The 16,057-nt window shown below is 36.9% G+C and overlaps 1 long non-coding RNA gene across 1 annotated transcript; it reads right to left on the bottom strand.

Moving 5' to 3' along the window:
• Nucleotides 1–265: 265 nt before the first annotated feature.
• Nucleotides 266–1,928, bottom strand: LOC148699219 (uncharacterized). Its single transcript, XR_015954888.1, has 3 exons — nt 1,796–1,928; nt 1,501–1,606; nt 266–627 (listed from the first exon to the last, which is right to left on the bottom strand). It is a non-coding gene; the product is annotated as an uncharacterized LOC148699219 (long non-coding RNA).
• Nucleotides 1,929–16,057: the final 14,129 nt, after the last annotated feature.

The following is a 16,057-nucleotide window of genomic DNA, read 5'->3' as shown; positions in this document are numbered from 1 at the left end:
GTAGACACATAAAACTAAGTTGTGTTAAAAATTTCATGGATTTTCAAGTTAAGGAAGTATAGGAAAATTCAACTCTAAAACAGGCATGCTACTGTTTTCCTTAAAAAATAAAAAAAATAAAAAAACAGATTTCAGCAGCATCAAGTCACTTTGGAAATAAAGCTTATTATGTTCCAAAGGGTAAAAATCTGAAATTTTGCAAAATGTAACCTAAGTAGTAAATAAACACCCCCAGATTTAAATACAACCAAGTCCATAATGGTCATCCAAAGGCAATTCATTAAGCCTTACAGATCATAAAGAGTTCACAAAAGAACTTCAAGCCTTCTTGTGTACAAGAAAAACATGTTCAGGTCATTTGATGAAAGTGTACATGAGCATAATTTATACAAGCCAAAAGACAAGTGATCGTAAAGACATGGTTTTCATTGCCTAGGTAAGTAGAGACACTAACCCATTGAGGCATACGTCTTCTTAGTCTACTACGCAACGAAAAGATCATTTACAGACTAAGACTAACTATACAAATACTTTGGCAGCTCACCCCAAAGATATACGTCTGGACTCCCTTCTACTAGTCCACACTAGAGCTGTAACTCGAAATTTAGCTAGTCAACCCTACACCACCTGAAAATACATTTTTAGAAAAACAGGTGAGTATAAAATGCCCAGTAGGGGTTTTTCGAATAATCCGTAGTCATTTAAAATTTCTGGTGCATGCTGAAAAATGATAAAAGTGATTTGAAACCATTTACATCCACTACTATGTAATCCAGCAATGAAATTATGCTCTAAAAATGCTTGGAAGTAACATATGGTAGGAAAACCAAAGTTTCAGAGCATTAATAGCTTTGATAACAACACGATACAACACACACTTCAAAAACACTTCTTTTGTCATAAGGACAACAAATCCATTATCATTAAAGAAACAATAGCAAAACTAATCACAAAGATTTTGTTTGATCCCAAACAAATGACTAGCAGATTGCAAAGAACCAAAATATACCTGGCCAATATACATATCACACGTATTTATCACTTGATAACTCATTCTCGCAGCCCACACATGGAGCTGTCCCTTGGGGAACATTGGGTCATTGTGCCCATAATCAAACAACTTCCCGGGTCATTGTGCCCATTCATACATTTCTCAACATTCTCAACTGCACGGGTATTATACTACTTTCCATGTACTTTCAAAATCAAACATTCATCTCAACATGCTTCAAAATCTCATAATGAGTAACATATAAGGCATGTACGTTAAAAATGAAATCTTGACATACCTTTGCAATTACTTTAAACTTACCAAAGTTGTAGAAAGAAAGTTAAAATCATTAGAAATCAAACCATAGAGAAACATTTGCTTCACCTTTTTCACATAATCGAAAACAGAAAACATCTGAAGTAAGGTTGAAATAGTGCTCAAATGCCAGCAATTCTTTATCAAGTAAGAATGGAAAATATAAATATTTTTTATGGTTGAAACTCCCCTACCTCAACACAATTTGTTGATATTCAACTCCCATGGTGTTCGTCAACTTGTTCAGTAGTCACCTTGTCATGCTCTTCCTTATTTATAAGTAAGAAAAATCATCACACTCTGCTTGTACAAAAGACCAAACAACAAACCCTAATTCTAGGTTAATTGGGGACTTTAATCTAACACTTGGTGCTCAACTTTAAAATTAACATGAAATATGATACTTTAAATTTTCCTACTCCCACCCAATCAAATTCATGGGTTAACAAACCAAATAACAATTAGATTTCAAAAGTAAGAAATAGATACCTCTAATGGAGACAAAGGAAGGATCCTCACTTGTCCTAATCTTCACAAGCAAAACAACCGGATATTAAATTCTTCTTCCTTGAGAATTTGGCAACCAAAAGAACTAAAGCACCCTCTCACTCTCGGTTGGAGAAGAGAGCAACAAGAAAGAGGGTTTCTAGAAAGCTCCTTCCCTTTTTCTCCTTACTTAAAAATGCAAGCATCCTTTTTTTTTTTTTTTAAATTTTTATCCAAGGGTTGGTCTCAATAATAAAAGATCATTTAATGGACCAAAGACCAATTGATTAAAGCCTCAAATAATGCAAATTTATTTTTCTAACAATGGTCACAAGTAACCCACTCTTAATCACCACCTAAAATTTTTGGGATATTACATAAAATCTTTTGGGGGCGACGAGGACAAAACTTGCTTCCAAGTGTGTCCTTCTAGTGTTCTTGTGCCTCGCCTTGTAAAGTGGTGACGAATATCTTGCACATGAGAGCATCGTTGTTTCGATAGAAGATCATTGCGCTTCGATAGTGCTTTAGGTGTCTCTATCCCCTTTGAAGGATGTGAAATGCGGCATGCTGAACTTGCATGTAGGCTCTGCCTACTCGATCTTGTCCGTGAAGGATGACTTGCTTGTGCTAGTCACGTATCATAATATTGCCTCGTTAGTGACCTCGTTGCGTTGGAAATCTTGTAATATCTCAGTCAGGAGCCTCTTTACTTCTTCATGAATTTACCTTTGTTGGGGTAGTGAAGCTCTCGACTACCCTGTCGTGACCCACTAGTCTAGGTTGCTTGTCCATATGTTCGACTCGTATATGTCATAGATGCAGTGCATGCAATACATTTCTAGCAGGCGAATGAGTTCCTCGTAAGCTGCTAATTGAACTTGATATGAATTGAGTGACTGCTTCTCTCTGTCCGTCGTGATGCCTACTCCGATGTGAGGTGGATGATGCTCCTTGCGGGCCTAGCTGCAAATGAACACTTCGTCTGGAAGGTTGCTCATGTTGATTATTGGCCTTGAATGTATGCTCGTCTGTGGGCCTAACCGAGAGTGCACGCTCCTCTATGCGCTAAGACGAGAGTATACGCTATCTCGGGGGGCCTAGTTGGGAGTGTACATTGCCAGAACGCTCAGTTCGTGATTGGTTGAGTGGCTGCTTGTTGGGACATTGTTGGAGAGGTTCGTCGTCTGCCCTTGGCCTACTTTGGGACACCTCGTCTGAGGCATGTTGCATCTCGGTGCGCTACAATAGCTGATTCACCAAGTTTGACTGTTGTGCGAGAGCGTTTGTCAACTCTGGGACTTGTCGAGACAAGTGTGGTTCGACATTTAGGTTGGAAGAACTTGCATAGTATGCGTCTACTTGAGTAATGGAAGTGTAATGAACTCCAGGCGCGAGATTTGAATTGGGAAATGTTAAATCTGCGGAGAAATGGGGTGAAAATGCCCCTGGTTTAGTCATCAGTCCAAAAATCTGAAGCTGGTATAATTGAACCGATTTTGGACTGGTTTGGGCTGCTAGAAGGACCACGAGAGTGGGCTACTCCGCATGCAACGCACATGGGTGCTGGGCTCACATCGGGTCACGGCTTAAGTCGGCTCACCTTGGGCTTGGGCCCGTGTGGGCTGGAGTAATGTGGCTTAGGCACTCTGGTCTTGGGCTCGACCTTGGTGTGCACTAGGCTCGAGCTGGCCTTGGGCCTGCAAGGTCTGGGCTACTCCAATTGCTGCAACTGCTTGGGCCTGTTGAATTTAGGTTGGCTTCCTTATGGCACGAGTTTGGGCCTGCTGCTGCGAGGTGGCCTGCTCACCGTGGGCAGCAGACTCGCCGAGGGTTGCTATCGTGGTTACTACCATAGGGGCTGCTACGGCAGTGCCCCGTGGGGGTGGTGCCCTCCACTCGTCGTTGCGTTAACCCTCGTGGATCACCATGGTCCAAATCTTTGAATGTAGGAAGTTTTGTTCATTATGGTTTCCGAATTTCTAGTCATTGTACTTTGCTTTTACGTTTATTCAAAGAATTTTATAAAAAATTCTAGGAATAAGAACGTATGAAAAATCTACCAATGAACAAGAAATGAGAAACTTTGAATGCGAGAGTCTTCTTTGAGCGTGTGAATCAAGACTCTCAATGAAAGCAACAACTTATGGATGCAAATTTCCATCTTCTTCTTCTTGGACGAAAATGCACCTGCAAAACAATTAACACCTAAGATCAAGGCCAAGAGCCTTATGCGCCCATGATGAATGGGGGGGGCTTTGGCTGAAGAATCTCCGATGCCAAAGTTAGAATTTGAGAGAGAAAGTGTTTTTAGAATTTTAGGAGAAGAATGAACTTAGGTTTTTGGAGAAATGATGGGCTATATATAGGGGTGTGGCCGACCCTATTTGGAGAAATAGGGACTGACCACTTATGGTGGTAATTTGGCTCTAATTGCAAGATATTATGCTACATAATATCTTGCAATCAATTAGGTAATTAATCAAATAATTTTGGCAATTAATCCCAATTTGAAAAGAATAATTAGGAGTTACCTTGTAGGTGAGGATTTGATGAGGAGTGATGAGAGGGTTTTGAATAAATACCATTTTGATCACCTTTGACCTCAATTGAGCCATTATTGTCTGTTGCATACGCGTGGGAATCCCGATGTGCGTCAAGGGTAATTTCGTCTTTTTACCCAAAAGTCCACATGTCGCCTCCATAATTTTCTTGATTATTTTTGGCTCCACACAATAGGCACTAAGTTCATCAATCGCTATTTGCTTCAAAACCCTAAGGGTGTCTAAAGAAAATAATGATTTTCTTAAGAAATCACTAAGCCATTTGTGATAAGGAAAAATTAGTAGCCAATCCCTAGTTTCTAATGTTCATTAATTAAGACCTTATCAGTTTTCAGATTTTGATCAAACTCCCTAGCATTAAGTATATTAATGAATTACATGTCAGTTACATAATTTTTTAAAATAAAAATTAGTAATTGATTTAAAGTTTTAATACTCACACCCTTGTTAAACTCCTACATAATTTTCAATTCAAACAGTTCCAAAATATAAAAAGTAAAATTAGAACAAGTTTGTACCCATTAACTTTTAATCTTATATGTACACATTCATATAATTTTTCAAAATTTTCTAATCATAAATGTACCCATTCTTAAATATATCAATTTGTTATATGAAAAATGTACCTTTTTTTTTTTTTTTTTTATATATATATAAAATTCATTCAATCTTTTCTCTAATCCATTTTTTAAACTTATAAGGGTACACTCTATTTCGTTGATTTGAGAATGTATCCATGTCAAGTTTAATAAAAGAAATTTAATAATGTTATTAAGCCTAATATTATTATTTTATTTTTTTTTTGTGTTTTTGAAAAATGTACCCATGTTTTGGTACAATAATATTTTGGTTAGTTTTGATGAACGTATCAATGTGTGTGTGTATATATATATATACCTAATATATTGGAGAGTATAATTTATCTTTAATATTTTATTAATCCCATAAATTATGGGTTTTATATAAAATTTCATTAATATAAATAACTACAGATATCATTTTTAATTTAAAAAATATTATAACCTACATAAAAATACATTATTACATTAATGTCAGGGACTTCGACAAAAAAATGAAAACCACAAAGGTTTTAGTAAAAGAATATTGGTTTTTAGAGACCGTATCCAAAGTCTCGATTGTGATAATTTTATAGATGAGTATAAAAAGTATTTAAAAAAAAAAAAAAATTGATGGTTGTCCATAGGCAAATTTTGGATATACAAAGAACAACTATATTTACATAAAACTGGTTCATCTTCGTGCGAAGTATCGGTTTAATATATTAATGACAGGTGGGTAAATTTTTTTACATAATTGTTCAAGAAGCCACAATAAATCTGTTCTATTTAATTAATGGCGTGTTTACGTAAGGGGAATACAACAAGGGGAATGAGAATTGCACACAATCCAACTAATTCAAGTGTTTACGAACACTTGGGGGAATGAAAGCATTCGTGGGACCCACTTAAAATGGGGAATCAGATTACTGATTTTTTTGGAATTGGATTACCAAACAATGGGTAGTAATTCAACTCTGGGAGAAAGCCTCAATCCGGAATAAACTTTTCTACCCCAAACTACCCTTCTCTCATCTCTATCTCTACTTCTCTCTGTCAAAGAAAGATTATATAGATTTCATGGCTTGTGGGATTGTGTAGGTTTCATGACCAAAATCAGAAGGGAAGAAGATAGGAGATTTTGGATTTCAGGTTTGATCTTACGTCGGTTGGTGATGACCAAAATCAATTTGATTCATCCACTGACTCGATCCTGTTGCGACTCGAATTAAACATTTACAAAATCAAGAATAAGTGGAGAAAGATGAAGGGTGGGGAAGAGGGAAATGGCTGGTGGTGACATGGGAGGTGGTTGGTGGTTACAGGAAAAGTGATGGCTATGGGTTAAAGGATGGGGAATAGGGATTGGGTCACGATAGAAAATGAAAATATGGGAAAGATAGAGATAGGATAGTAGAGGTCTCAACAAAATATTAAAAAAGAAAAATTGAAAGTTTACTTAAAAATAAAAATCTTCTCTGTTCTAAAAAATAATAATTAAAAGTAATTAGCATATAAAATAGATTAGTTAAAATAGGGGTCCTTTAGTAATCACATTAATTTTCATTCCGATTCATGTGAATTAGTAAACGATTTTAATAGATCAATGTCATTTATATTTTGATTCCAGATAGTTTAAGTAAACAACTTCAATAGAAATTTGATTTTGATTCCACTTCATTCCAATGGTGGTGGTCTCGAGCCTCGGTTGTTTGCCGTGTTGCCGGAAAATGGCAAGAAAACTTGCTGCCTGCTTGAATTTCGATCCTAACGATTGGGGATGAGATTCATGACAAGGTTAAGTGTTTTAGACTCGTGAGGACGAGATGAAATTGGTGGTGGCTTCGATTTGGACAAAGTTGGTCGGGATGACAGTGCACTGTGTGTGCACAGTGAGAATGGGAAAGATAATGCATGAGGGAGAAAGTGAGATAAGAGAAAGTGTGAGGGGTATAGAGAGCAGAGAGGGAGAAATCAGAAAATGGGAGCAAATAATCCATTTATATGTGGGTATTTTAATAATTTCAGTTTTGTGCATGGTGTACATGGCTTGTGCATGGCCTGTTTGTCCAATTTTTGTCCCAAGATTAAGAAATTGTCCCATTTAGTCATCAGTAAACTTAAGGTTTTCAAGACACGTTTAGTCATCAGTAATGGAAAACAAAAAACAAAAGAAATTAGATGTAGCTTTTTTTGAACAAATGATATTATCAACATTAAGAGAGTGGGAGATTGGGCTAAGCTTCACGATGGGCTAGCAATCTTACGGTTCAAATTCGCTTTTAGCAAGGATTGAACCTAAGGCCTTTCACTTACATGTGAAGAGGAATACCACTAGATTGTAGTACCAAGTAGCAAAAATCAAATATACTTAGAATATGAATAATTTATGAATTGTTACAGAAAAAATCATTCTCATTGAATTAGTCGCTAGCTACATGGAACTAGAGTAGGTAATTTGGGTCCAATAACAGCTTAGCTTGACATGGACTGATTTAAGGACCACGGTTCTCGGCCACTATGCGTCTTTTAGGCCAATGGGCTGATAGCCCATAAATAGGATCGATCGAGTCCTTATGAAAGAAGAACTGTGAAGAGATCAAGCGTGGGTGGTTCAAACAAATCCTATATGAATTAAAATTACCAAGGATCAGATTGATCTTTGGGTAAATGAGAATTATCCTAAGGATCAGAATGCCTGCTTAACCAGATAAAGATGAATACATTTTGTAATAGGGCTAGGTTCAGGACGAGAATCCAAGAAGCTAAGACTGGATGACAATGAAGTTTCAACTTAGAAATGATAAATGAATATTTGAGTGAATGCTAAACTAGCACAATCCCATTAGGATTTTGTCTCGACATGCTTATTTATCAAAGATGGTTCATCTATAAATATATAAGGCTCTGCAAAATTGAAAGCCTTTTCAACTCAGCAAATAACTCAAAATACTCTATGCGAAACCCTTTTCACAACCTTGAGAAAAACACTAAATCTTCCAACTCTTTCGTCAACACATCTTCAGTTTGGATTAACAACATTGTGCTGACAACTACTGACATGTTCGGTTTGGATTAACAACACTGGATTTGTAGAACCAGGTGATCGAGAAACACCTTCAGTTTGGACTAACAACACTACTTCTAGTCGATTGGTTATCTATCCAAGTCTTGATAGACAAAGAATTCCCAATTCTCTCGTCTAAAGAGGTCATCTCATCAGCTTTGAGCAAGTGAGGTGTTCCCAGATTACCTCTTATTCGGCACAATGAAGTTGAACCAGTTAATGAACTTCATAGTGATCTAGTAACCTTGTCTTCAAGTTCTAGTATTAAAGGCCAAGACGCATTCCTTCATCGATAGTAATCGCTTTGGTGCAAACGTCAATAGCGTATTCGACATCACCAGCATCGTCATTTAACTTGCCCGACCAAGCTCGGTTGCAAGTTTGCATTCCCACATCCATAAGAAGGACATAGTTGGCTTATAGTTACTCAGTTTGGATGCCACGTAGGTTTCGTAATTTTTAGGGTCAACATTTTGGCACGCCCAATGAGGCTAGAGCTAGAATAACTACGAAGTTCATGACCATCGAAACTCACTATGTAAATAAAAAAAATAAAAAAAATAAAAAAAAGCAGCGATGGGAAAATCATTTGCAACTCAGATATCCGTAAATTAGACGTTTGCAAACATGGCAATCGTGCCTATTGATGTGGAATAGGCATAAGATCATCCTGGTGCTGTCACATTAGACACCATGGCACGCCTCTGTGCGAGAGGACAATAAGACCCCTCGATTTTGAACTTCAGGAGGACATGATCAAAGAAGGAGACGAAAAAGATGATGAAAAGAATGTAAAGAAAACTATGTATGCAATATGTCAATTAAGTTCCAATAACATTTTGCAACAAAATTGTAGTACAACTAATTAAAAGCGTTTGATTCTTTAATCTGAGATCTTAAATTCCTAAGATCTTAAATTCTATTCTTCCCTCCAACGACAATGCTTGTGCAAAAAAAGGATAACAAGGTATTTGAAATTGGGTATTAGGTGGAATATCCTGCAAATAAAAATTTAACTTTCCACAGTAGACTAGTCAAACGAGCTAGCTACAAGTTAGTTAGTGATAAATAGTGCAGCTGTAAGAACAAAACCTAACCGACCAATATGTTCAACTAATCAGAGTCTTCCCAGATTAGTTTTACAATAATGATTCCTAATCTTGAACACATTTACATATTAGTTTATTATGCAAACAAAAATGACAAAGCAATTATGAATTAAAGTATGCTGGATTGAATACTCAAGCTCACTAGTCAACTAAGTGCATATTCATCAGTTAATCAAACGCAAGTCTACAAATCAACCTTAGTTCACTACAAGTTATCCTAGTCAATAACAATTCAGTTCATTGCTCATAATATGCAGTGTAAACTTAGTTTCTAATGCATATCAAATAATAATTTATAAGATGCGTGAAGCATATGAAAGTAAATAAGATATGTGGACAAGTTTAAGAGACAAAGAACGCATGAAGTTTTTGGCCAGAAAAACTCACCTCTGGGTTAAACAACCGAGGACTCTCCACTGAGTCCAATCCACTAGTGTAAACAACAGTCTTACAAAGTACCACGCAAAGCTCAATTCCTAGATCCCTATTTATGGAGCAGCTTTACCTTTGTGCAACCTTACCTTACAAGAGATGAACTCCTTCGGTCTTCACGAAGTGGCAGCTCCTTCTGAGCTCTTCACTTTGTGGCACCGAAATCAAATCAACTTATGCAAATGATGTTATCATGAAGTTGATGCAAATCTGGATTCGATGTCTAGTCAGTTTCACCAGTCAAACACTTGAAAGATGAAACTTGACGCGAATCCAAACAGAGGTCAGTTTAAAGATTTGAAACTTGAAAAAATTGAGCACAAAATTAAAACAAAACCATGAAGACGATGATACCCTAATATGCAATGATTGGGTGTTTGATGCATGAACATGGTTTTGTGGCTAGGGTTTCAATAAAGAACACAAGAGGTAGCTTAAAGCTAAAATCAACCCCTTTCTAAAAATGTAAAACTCCTAGCAAAAAAAAAAAAAAAAAATGAGCATATAAAATGAATTTAAGTAAGCAATTTCAAGGATAGATTTAGAAATATTCAATGAAGAACATTACCCATAAAATATGCTTGATGCTCCTAGGAGATCTGAGATGGAGATGAAAAATAAAGCTTTAGAAAATTTCCAATCTCAAACCCCAAAGACAAATGAACCCTAGATTAGCTTTTAAAGAGGGCTTGATGTTCAGACAGAAAAGTGATCAGAAAAGCCACGTGGCATGTGCAAAATCAATTTGGAAATATCTAGGGTTGAAAATCCATTTTCGGGAAAAAGCTGTCAGATGGCCCATGTGGGTTGTCATAAAGTGTGTCCCTAGCTCGCGTGAAAGCAGGGAGAAGTTTTGACTAGACAGAACCACTAGACGGAATGAACTGGAAATAATGGTAGGAAACATATGTATGAACAAACCTTTGACAAGAGAAGTTAAGCTCTTGAAATGATATTTCCAGCAGCATGATCCCAAAAGTAGCATTTTAACCCTAAAACTAACTAGAACGTGTGTGGTACAATTTACAATATTTGACAAGTAAAGTCAAACAATAAAACTAGCCTTCACAGTACTTATAAAAGTAGAGAGATGTTCTTTTATATCATCCTTCACTTTCTTTTCAAATAAAAGTCTGCTTATTTTCCCATTGAAATGGGTTTCTTCCTAGTACACATGAGTTTCATTTTTCATTTTCAAAAAAAGAATTTTGTACAGCAAATGGGAAAATAGTGAATGTTGAAGGCAAAATCTTTAGGAAGAGGAAAAAGAGATCTCTGAACAAAGGCACAACGTGAGCAAAGACGAAAATTTCATTTTCATTTTATATTCTTTAGTTTTGATCTCATTTATTGACATGGTTGATTAAAAATTATTTATAACGACAAGATTTTTTACTTATAATTGCAAGGGGAAAAACCAACTAACTTATTCCACATTTACGATAGGGTAAATTACATTTTCATACCTCAGGTTTGGGGCCTATTTCAATTCCTTACAACATTTTCAAAACATTTCACTTTCATACCTTAAGTACTATTTTATTTCAAAAAAATACCTCCGTTACATTTTCCATCCATTGATCCGTTAAGTGCTGACGTGGCTGCCACATCTATGCCATGTGGCTGCTGTCTGCCACATGGCAAAAAAAATAATTTTTTAATTTTTTTAATAAACCTAAATCTTCTAAATATTAAAATAAAAAAAATAAAAAAACTGAAACCTTATCCCCCTCACCCTCCTCTCTTCTCCCCGCAACCCCCAAACCCACCTCCCTATCTTCATCTTCTTCCCTGCAACCTAGAAAAAAAAAAAAAAAAAGTTCGAAAACTAGATCCCATCACCCCACCTCCTCCCCCCTGCCGAAACCCCCATACGTAAACCTTCAACTGAAAAAAAAAATAAAAATAGAAAACCCAGATCTCGCACACCCTCCTTCTCAGATCCCGTCAAACCCCCCTCCCCCGCAGTGTTGGACCCTCATCATCTTCCATCCGTCGTTCGCACCCATTCTCCACCTCCTCCTCTGCAGCACCCATCCTCCACCTCCTCCGCGCACACATCTTCCCCCTTCCAACCTACAACCTAGAAAGAAGAAAAAGAAAAAAAAACCTAGCGCACCCACCCTCGTACACACCCTCTTCCCTCCTCTACACACCCCACTCCTTAAATCCACTCATTGGGGAAGACGGGATCTGGGTTGTATGGAAATGGAGAGTTTTTTTTTCTTTTTTTTTTTTGGGTTTTTTGTTTTTTTTCTAGGTTGCAGGTAGTGGTTGCAGAGGAGGAGGTGGAGGGTGGGTGCACGGTGGGTTTGGGGAAGATGGGAGGGGGAGGAAGATGAAAGATGGGTTTTTTTTTTTTTCCCCCTCCTCTTCTTCTTTTGGGTTACAGGTTAGGTTACGGGGTAGGGAGGGATGGGGGTTGCGGTTTAGCTTTTGTTTTTGGTTTTTTTTTTTTTTTTTTTTTCAGAAGATTCATGATTTAAAAAAAAAAAAAAAATTTGCCACGTGCCAGACATTTGGCAGCTACGTGGCATATATGTGGCAACCACGTCAGCACTTAACGGATCAATGGATGGAAACTGTAACAGAGGTATTATTTTGAAATAAAATAGTACTTAAGGTAGGAAAGTGAAATGTTTTGAAGATATTGTAAGGAATTGAAATAGGCCCCAAACCTGAGGTATGAAAATGTAATTTACCCTTTACGATATGAGACGTTAAAGAAATCGCAGTTCTTAGAAAAATATACTTGACATCAATATGGTTTTATTTTTTTGGCAAAGAAACAATAATATAAAAAATACTCCTATTTTATGTTTTGAAGAGTACTTATGTTAGTACATCAAAAAATTGTAGACTTAGTTCAATAGAGAAATCATTAATCTAGACATTTCAGGAATAAACCTCCAGTATCAAAAGTCGTCCATAATTTGTGTATAGAAATACCCTGATATCTGAGAAGAGTATACGACTAAGCATAAATCGAGAGGAAATTATGATAAGAAATGGAGTAGGTGGAAGGAAAAAAAACATGGGATGCGAGATGAATCTAGCGGTATATGTTAATCTAAATATGAGAACTTTAAATACAATTATGTGATAACAAATTATACTTGTTGATGCATAAAATAGGCGAGGACTTTGGTACAACAGAAAGTGTCAAGTTTGTGACCTTCGCTAGGTTGCTCTAGTCATTAGTGTGGATAAGTATGTAAATGAATAGAGACAGGGAAGCAAACAACACAAGATGTACGTGGTTCACCCATATTGGCTACGTCCACAAAGTAGGGAGTTCTCATTAGTTGTGAAGGGTTTACACAAATACATAGGTTCAAGCTCTCTTTTAGTGAGTTCTAGTGAATAGTTTAGTACAAATGACATTAGGGATTATTGTGGGAGAATGATCCCCTTTTATAGAAGAGAGTTTCTAGTTTTGTTTTGACATTGACACGTGTCGTGTTGTGATTGGCCTCTGATATCAACACGTGTCGCGCTATGATTGGCCTCTGATACCGACATGTGTCGTGTTGTGATTGGCCTCCTGGTTAGAGGAAAAGTCTTGTGGATCATTGATGGTATGCTGTTGACCGGTGCTTAGTAGTTTCGGGATTGATCAAGTATGGTACAAACAATACTCAAAACTTACCACTTAACAAATTTTGAGTGATTGTTAGTGTCACTTAGCACAACCAGTTAAGTACTACATAAGTATTTTAAATTAGGGTGATGCTAGAGATCCCGCATTTTTAGGCCATATTTTGTAGATCATATGATGTAGCTGTTGATAGTTGAATTTTTTCTTTAATGATTTAAAGAAGAAATTCAATCATCAACCCCACATTATGTGATCTACAAAATATATTTCAAGTAGATGGTGTCTCTAGCATTACTCAAAATGAAATTCAACCATGAACATCACATTACATAGTTTACAAATGGGTGAAGTGCCGATTTAGTCACTGAACTAGCATCTCATTAAAAGTTAGGTCTTTGAATTTATTTTTCTATAAAATAAGTCCCTAAATTCATTAAAAACATGTTAACTTCATCCGTACTATTATATTCAAAGCTATTTTATCCAATTTTTTGTCAATTTAAATTATTTGACACACTTTAGAGTGTAATACCGTCATTTTCTCACCTATACTTGTCACATCCCGGCCAGGGGCGGATCACTTCCTGGACCCGCTCCACCATCATAGCATGATATTGTCCTCATTGGGTTTACCATTCCTTCACGATTTTGTTTTTGGGAACTCACGAGCAACTTCCCAGTGGGTGACCCATCATGGGATTGCTCTAGCCCCCTTCTTGCTTAACTTCGGAGTTTCTACGGAACCCGAAGCCAATGAGCTCCCAAAAGACCTCGTGCTAGGTAGGGATGAGAATATACATATAAGGATCACTCCCCTGGGCGATATGGGATGTCACAATCCACCCCCCTTAGGCCCTCGACGTTCTCGTCGGCACACCACGACCAGGGTTAGACTCTGATACCAATTGTCACATCCCGGCTCGGGGTGGATCACTTCCCGGGCCCGCTTCACCACCGTAGCATGATATTGTCTGCTTTGAGCTTACCATTCCCTCACAGTTTTGTTTTTGGGAACTCACGAGCAACTTCCCAGTGGGTGACCCATCATGGGATTGCTCTAGCCCCCTTCTCGCTTAACTTCGGAGTTCCTACGAAACCCGAAGCTAGTGAGCTCCCGAAAGGCCTTGTGCTATGTATGGATGAGAATATACATATAAGAATCACTCCCTTGGGCGATGTGGGATGTCACAATAAGCCCTTAACATTTCATATAGGTTGCAAATCTAACGTCTTATTTACCCTCCAAAGTTAACTCCATGCATTATTTTTTATGAAAAAAATACCAATCTACCCTCTATGTGTATCAGATGCAAGTAATGTGTCTTAAATTGATGGAAAATTGAATATTGTAGATTCAAATATAATATTAGGGATGTAATTGGCAGATTTTTATAATTTAAGGACTAAAATAGTTTAAAACTTAATTTTCACTAAGATAATAATTCAGGAACTAAATGGGAAATTTGGAAAAATAACCAAATTTTAGACTCTGTATAGAATTATAATCACCTTTCAAAATTTATGATATTATTAACTAAAATGTGATATGAAAGTACTAATTTGTTCTTAATGACTAAAATTCTTGAACAAGGGTATGTAATTGTGAGGGTCTCCTCAGCCGTCGCCATGACTTTAATTGTTCTGCAACTTTAGTACAACATATATGGGTTCCTACCTGAGCAATATTACATATGAGGGACACATAATTTAAAGCTAAAACTTATCCATATATCCACACAGACACATATGATATATATACATATACTAGAAGAAAATGAATAGGAATATTGTGGGGGAAACTGAATTTTCATAGTGTTAAAGAAGAAGAGGAGGAGGAAATGGTTCGTATTTGGGCGTTGGAGGATAGTAGGAGAAGATCGATGTTAATACAAGAGGTTGCGGTGGCAGCGACGTTTGAGTGTCGTGGCGGCAAGTGCATCAGCCAGACTCAAAGGGCACTTAGATTTTTCACCGCCCCGCCCTGCCTCACAACCACCATATCCAATATTCCACAGCTGCTACCTACACTGCCTTCCCACTCTTAGTAGATCGACAATTCCATTCTTCACCAGACCCTCCTTCTCCTCCATTGAAGTATAATGAGACAAAATGTTTGGTATTTTGTACAAAGAGCTCTTTCTCCTCATCGGCGCCACCGCTGCTCTAGTCGGTACGACAGAACTACTACTTCGTTCATAGTTAAGACCAGAAAGAGGATGATTTTAGTTGTTCAGGATAAATTAGTACTTTCATATCAAATTTTGGTTATAATTATCATAGTCTTTAAATAGTGACTATAATTCTAAATAAAATTTAAATTTTGGTTACTTTTCCAAATTTCTCTGAACTAAATTGAAAATTTACTTTTTACAAAATATAGTCTAAAAAATTATCTTGCTTTTTCCATCATATCTTATTGTTTCCCTGCAGCTCAACATTTGACTTTCTCGCCATCGTTAAACCTTTTAACAGCAACTAAACGGTAAAACATGGAAAAAGAGAATAGTTTTGCTTCACCATAAAAAGTATTTTCTTTTTCCACACTTCCACAAACATTCCTCTCTCTCTCTCTCTCTCTCTCTCCACTTCTGAGTGTTCTCACCGGTGGCTTATTCAGTACTAATAGCTCTGTGAACTCTATCTACTGAGAGATTTTTAACCGTCATATGGGATAATATATTTCGTATTACTATACAAATGGTGAGATATATGTGTTAAAAAATTAATAACTTAAAAAATAAAATTTCCCACCACTTACATAAAAACACATAATGTATTATTCATGTTTCCGTCCCAATAAAAAATTTCTCCCATCTATCCATCCAAATACAGCACCGATACCAACGCCCCTTCCCCGAGATTCATTCAGACTGGTAAATAAATAAGTAACCACGTAAGTAAGAAACTTTAAAAGCATCAACAAATTCCCTTTCCACCT

The sequence above is a fragment of the Pyrus communis genome, chromosome 1 (genome assembly GCF_041283825.1).
Source record: "Pyrus communis isolate YQ-2024b chromosome 1, ASM4128382v1, whole genome shotgun sequence".
NCBI classification, from domain to species: domain Eukaryota; kingdom Viridiplantae; phylum Streptophyta; class Magnoliopsida; order Rosales; family Rosaceae; genus Pyrus; species Pyrus communis.
This window is presented reverse-complemented; position numbering and strand designations above follow the sequence as displayed.